The 6,138-nt window shown below is 42.6% G+C and overlaps 1 long non-coding RNA gene across 1 annotated transcript; it reads right to left on the reverse strand.

Moving 5' to 3' along the window:
- Positions 1-2,349: 2,349 nt before the first annotated feature.
- On the reverse strand, positions 2,350-5,818 carry LOC122187433. Its single transcript, XR_006181312.1, has 3 exons — positions 5,791-5,818; positions 5,220-5,367; positions 2,350-3,667 (listed from the first exon to the last, which is right to left on the reverse strand). It is a non-coding gene; the product is annotated as an uncharacterized LOC122187433 (long non-coding RNA).
- Positions 5,819-6,138: the final 320 nt, after the last annotated feature.

Here is a 6,138-nt window from a genome sequence, read left to right on the forward strand (position 1 = left end):
CCTTGAATATAAGAAATGTCAGATGGAGGGGACTGTGTACCCCAAGTAAGTAATTTCCCTATGTAAGGAATTGAAAGGAGTGAAGTATTTAATTGAATTGATAAGGCTGGAATCCAGCTGAAGGATAGAGGCCAATTTAATTCTGGACTGAGACTTTGGAGAAACCTCTAATGGAAAATGTTGGAATGGATTTTTAGCACCAAAAAGAATTGCAGGAAGCAGAAAGTGGAGTGTCTGACCATCCACAGCACTGAAGGTTGGATTTGATGTTCTTGTCCTTCTTGCAAAGAAAGGCTGACATCTCAGGAGAGCTGGGGCTGGTTTCTGCTCCTCATGGCTGCTGCATGCTGCTTGAAGCTCATCTCAGAAATCTGGAAGGTTGGTGAGCCTTAAAATCATTTGTATTTTCTAATCTAAATGCCATTAATGCTTTTGCACACCTTTACTTCTAATAGGAAAGAAGCGTGAAACACAGCTATTTGTCATAGCCAAAAATGTACTGAATATTTTCACAGCCACTCTACCTAGTGAGTATAAGAAAATGAAGGTGTGGGGAACAAAGAGACCCCCTGCTTGAATCTTTGGAGTGAAATTTGCTCCTGGATGGAGTACTGAGTTTAGTGGGGATGCAGAGACTCATAAGTACTTTCTCTGGTGCTACGGAGAGGAGTAAAATTAATGATGGAGCAATTAGGAAGAAACTGGAGCAAGAATTGAACTAGGGAATAGGAAATTATACTGCTAAATGTCTCATGAACAATTAAGCTCCAGATGATACATCTAATGTAAAAAAAATAATAATAAATTTAAGCCGTGACAAAGGAACCAAATATCTTTTTCTGATACAGGAAGATATTAATAAATCAGTGCAACAATGACTTTGAGTATTTTTGCAGGAGCTAAGGACAAGCACAAAGGTGGGTTGCACTGTGACTGTCCTGTGCTCTATAGGTATTTGGGTTTCTCCGTGCTGTTCTCTGTAGAGCTGTCCATAACATAACACATTTGATGGCCTATAGTTCAGTAACAGTCAATGGGTGTACCTCTGCAATCTGAATTACATTAAGAAAATCATTATAAAATGAACACAGTGACATCCCAGTTCTCTCAATGATGTCCCACTGCTATTCACATGCCACTGAAGCCAAGGAGAAGGAAAGGACATACAACTGCCTTGAAGGCTTCTGACAGCCATATTGCACAAATATGAGAAAATCCTTACACTCTTTGTTCAGTGTCACAATTAGTGAGAATCAAAGTGTCTGCAGCTGCATTTAATACAGTAAATTATTAGGCAATTAACCCTAATGCACCCTACTCAGCATCTGTAGCTTTCAAATGTAGCTGAGAGCATCTTTCAAATGCAGCATTACATATGTCTGCATTACTGCTTAATTACAAACAGAACAAGCCTCTAATGCAATGTGAGGGATTTTGATGGTGCTAAGGGAGAATGGAGGAGGAAGAGGGAAAGAGAGAGAGAAAGAGAATGAAATCTTTCATCAGAGCAGAAAGACAAAAGTTCATATATCGCAAGGATGCAAATAAAAAACCATCCAGACAAAGGACTCCTCGCTTGCAAGCAGATTCATTTTATTATGTTTATTGTCTTCCACAAGGGATTGCGTTTGTTCTTTCACATACAGAAGTCTTTTATGTTTAATAAAACAGGGATAATAAATGTTTAAACCAGCCTATCTATAAATAAAACTGAGATTTTCAAAATCCCTATTAGCCAAACCCCTTTTCTGAGCTTAGGGCAGAGGCTGGCCCTAGCAATGTCAGGGACTGCAAGCTTGGAAACACGGAATCGCTAAGGCTGGGAAAGACTCCCACAGGATCACCCAGACCAATCATCCACTGATCACCTCTAGTTCTCACTAAACCATGTCCCTCAAGATGAAATCCAAACACTCCTTGAACACCCCCAGGGTTGGTGACTCCACCACCTCCCTGCGCAGCCCATTGCAGTGCCTGACCACTCTTTCAGAGAAGCAGCCTGGCGCAGCTTGAAGCCATTCCCTCTGGTCCTATCACCAGCTACCCGAGAGAAGAGGCCAACCCCCAGCTAACAACCTCCCTTCAGGTAGTTATAGAGAGCAATAATGTGCCCTCTGAGCCTCCTCTTGTCCAGACTGAACAATCCCAGCTCCTTCAGCTGCTCCTTATAAGGCCTGAGCTCCAGACCCCTCACCAGCCTTGTTGCCCTTCTCTGAACCTGCTCCAGGGCTTCAGTGTCTTCATTGCAGTGAACCTTGAAGCTGATGCAAGTGGAAGTATGTTCACAGCAGCAGCAACACAACTGGGATGGGCAGAGGATCCAGCCTTCCCCCAGACAGTAAGAAGGATTGGGACTGCTTAGATTTCCTGATGTAGTAGTGCTGATGAGAGGGGAAAAAAGGAAAGTACACGCATTAATAACATATTGCTGGCCATATGGCTGCTTCAAGAGAGCAACTATGGATCATTCTCATATCGTTTGAAAGGGAATGAAAAAGATAGGAAAAAGGAATAGGTCTGATGTCAAGGATGAGATCTGCTATTAGACTGCAGCTTTAGAAACATACTTCAAGATTCCTGCATGTACAAAAAGCAGCAATAGGGCTGCTAAACCCCTCACAGGCATGAATAAGACCTGTTGGCAGTAATGTCATGGGTTTGGTTTCCACTGAGCACAGCTCAAAGGATGGGGTTTATTGCTGCTAGTGAAAGTGGTGGCACTTACTGGAGGAGTCTGGATAAGCTAGGAGGAGTAGAATCTGCAGCTCCACATGCTGCTGGCAATGCTGGGCTGTACCAGCTCCCCACAGCTGAATGAGAGTTGCAGGCTTCTTAAAACAGGGGAGCTGTATTTGCAGTTCCCCCACTGCAAGGGCAAGTATAAATGCAAATCAGCACAGGAGTACAGGGTTGTGAGAAAATTGCAGGAAACAAGGCTTCATGTGGTGGATCATTCATCTCCTGTGCTGCAACTTTCTATGCTGGCATATAACTGCAAATACTGCACTCCATACACTTAAAAAAATGCACTAAATAACATTTAGTTATATAACATAAATAACATTTATCAAACTGTCAGTACTAAGAAAACAGTTTTAGGAATAAAACTCAGATGAAGGCACCCATTTTCAGTGGGAATTTTCTTTGTAGTTGCAGGAAGATTTGACCCTAAACAAGCACTGGTTTAAAAGGACAGGAAAAAGAGAGATGGATGAGTTCTGCCAGCTCCAACAACTCAGCACAGCTGCTACTACTCACAGGACATCTCTCAGGACTCAACAAGAAGTGATTATTTTCCTCCGTAATTTCACTTGTCAGCAAACAGCAAAAGCCAGCAAGCACCACATGAATCTCAGCTTCAAAAATGTCTTGCTACAAAATGGCTATTCCTCCAGGAGCTGAGCAGTATAGGTCAGGTGCAGACGCTGTCTGAGTCTTTCATCAGAAGGCAAGGAAAAAGGAATGAGGATTTTTCCTTGTGATCTTGACTCAAAGTCAGCTGGAATTTGGCTCTGCATGGGAACCAGTACCAGATGTGCCATCTTCCCCTTCTCACACATCTTCCTCAGCTCCAACCACGTGTAATAAATCAGAAGTTGTATTCACCTGAGATCCTTTCCTCTTTTAACCCAGCTGAGCAGAGTGAAATCCCAGACCAGAGGCAGAGCTGGAACAAACAAACATTCTCAATATTCTGCACTTCACAACTGGTAAAACTGTTGAAGCTTCGTTGACTTCAACAGTACCGAGGTAACTTGCTTTGCTTCAGGATGCGTTCTCACTTCCAGAAAGGAAAAAAGCATGCTGTAGGATGCAGGCAAAACAACCCACCTGGCAGCCATGCCAGCTGGCCCTCCAAAGGCAGCAGCAGAAATTCCTGCATGATAAACATCACCTTCTTGTGGTGCAGATGATGCTCCAGTGGTAAGATGGTGCCATCAGTGTGTAGAAGAGGACCTCACTGTTTACTTGAGCCCACAGGGCCCTCCTGTGAGACTCGAGTTGTATAAGGGCTTTCCTGTGGTTACATTTAGTCTCCTCTCTCATACAGTGAATAAGTCAATTTGAGCTCACTGACAGGAAGTGGAGGAGGTGGAACACTGGTTTTTCTCTTCAGGAATTCCTGAGGACTCACAGATTTTTTGCTCTGTCTGTGGTAATAGCTTTGGACGATTTAAAAGTGACATGAGTTGCATCTTATGGGATAAAGGTGTAACACACACATTCACAAAGAAAATCAAAGCAGATCAGTGTATGTGTGAGCATTCAGGGATCACTCTGAAATGACCATATGGCTATAAAGCAACAGAGTTGCTGAAGCAAGGAACTGACTCTGACTTTACCTATGTGTTCTTACACTACTTGTAAATGCTCTCAGACAGACTCTTATGTATGTTGCTGAGTATCCCAGAGAGATAAACTCTCAATCAGAGCTCCACTAGGCTTAATGATACAGAGAGGGGTGCTAAAGCACAGTATTGCTTACAACAGTGAAGTTCTAGCAATTTACTAGAGCCTTCATTATTTAAATAATTACTAGGTGCTCGATCTGATTAATTTGCTCTATCTGAAGTCAAGGTGCACTTTAAGGTTTGTTTGTTTTAAATAGAATAAAACTGTGATAGAAATGCAAAGTGGAAAAACCTAACTCATAGCTTAGAGAGGAAAAAGTTATATAAAGCACATCAGCTGCAGCCCTGACTTTATTTTCACTTTCTCAGCTACAGAAGAGTAGCCAGTCAACAGGAAATGCAATTTTGACCACATGAAAGCTACTTTTTGCAATTCTAGGTGATTTGTTACAAGCCTATTGAAGAATTTGTACTCCTGTGGTACTGCCCAAATGCTGGTATTTTTCAGATTACACACTGGATACAAATACTGCAAGGAACAGCCTTTTTCCAGCACCTTCGAATGGGCTCCTGTGCCCTTATCCACGCTGAATGTATACTTTATTGAAGAGCAAAGCTATTGACTTACTTCAGAGGTATTATTTACAGTATCAAGTTTTAAGACACTCAAATCACCCTGAAATTGTTTTCTTCCCTTGCTTTCCACCAGTTAATAGACAGAACTGAGAATGGGCCCAGCATCTTAACACCCAGAACCGGATCGAGAACTCCAAAGTCTTCAGCCTCTACTAAATCAGGAAGTATTTCACTCAGCAAAAACAGAGTTTTTCCACTTTAGAAAGTCAGTACAAAAACTTTCACACTGACCTGGAAACTTCCTAGGTTGTGATTCTGGAGGTCTGAGGAACTGGACTCTGGTTGTGTTTTTGTGCCATAGCCAGAAAGAAGCAAAAGGAGACTTGTGTTAGCTGTGCTCGGACCCACCAGGAACCAAGTCTTCTTTGCTTTACTGGGTCTAAAAATGAGAGAGTAAAAGTTGTACTGACTTTACTACCATTAATTAATTCCCTAGTTTTAAAAAAAGCTAATTTCTAATGTGATTAAGAACATGCTCAACTCCCACTGCATTCAAGAGCTGCTAAGAACGTATTCATGGTTTGCTGGATAAAAAGGGACTTCCCTCCAACCTAAGAGCTATACTTTACAGCTCTGCTAAATCAGAGGATTTCTCACAATCTCATGTTGAACTAGAAAAGCACCAAACCAGGCAACCAGGCAGTGCTTTTGCATATAGTGGTATGCATGCTGCCCTGTAACACGATAGTAACGTATTACAACAAAGCAGTAAAGGCCTAGGCTGAAGCAAGTGAAAAATGGTGAAAAACGTGCTGAAATACAACAGTCATTAGCACAGAAACAAAGGAAACAAGCCACTTACCTTCAGAAGGCCTCAAATACACAGGAATTGCCAGGAAGATATGCTTGCCTTCGCTACCAACCCTTATATGAGGGCTGGAAGGGGTGGATCCTGGCTTCAGCCCTTCTGGTCACTCAAGTACATTGCATGCACCTGGGCTCCCTTGGGTTTGCCCTGCCTTCCCACCAGGTGTTCCATCACTAGTGCAAGCCAGTTTGTAGTCCATCAGCCTCATGGAGTGGTTCAGGTATTTGTTCATATGTATTTTCTTCAGAAGTTGAAGCTGTCCAGGTGAACACAGGGAGGCCACTGTGAGTGCTGATTCAGCAGGGTTGGGTAGAGCCCCAAGGAACATCACTCTGCACCTTC

The sequence above is a fragment of the Lagopus leucura genome, unplaced genomic scaffold (genome assembly GCF_019238085.1).
Source record: "Lagopus leucura isolate 7727_CA_CO unplaced genomic scaffold, USGS_WTPT01 Super-Scaffold_100047, whole genome shotgun sequence".
Classification (NCBI taxonomy): Eukaryota; Metazoa; Chordata; class Aves; order Galliformes; family Phasianidae; genus Lagopus; species Lagopus leucura.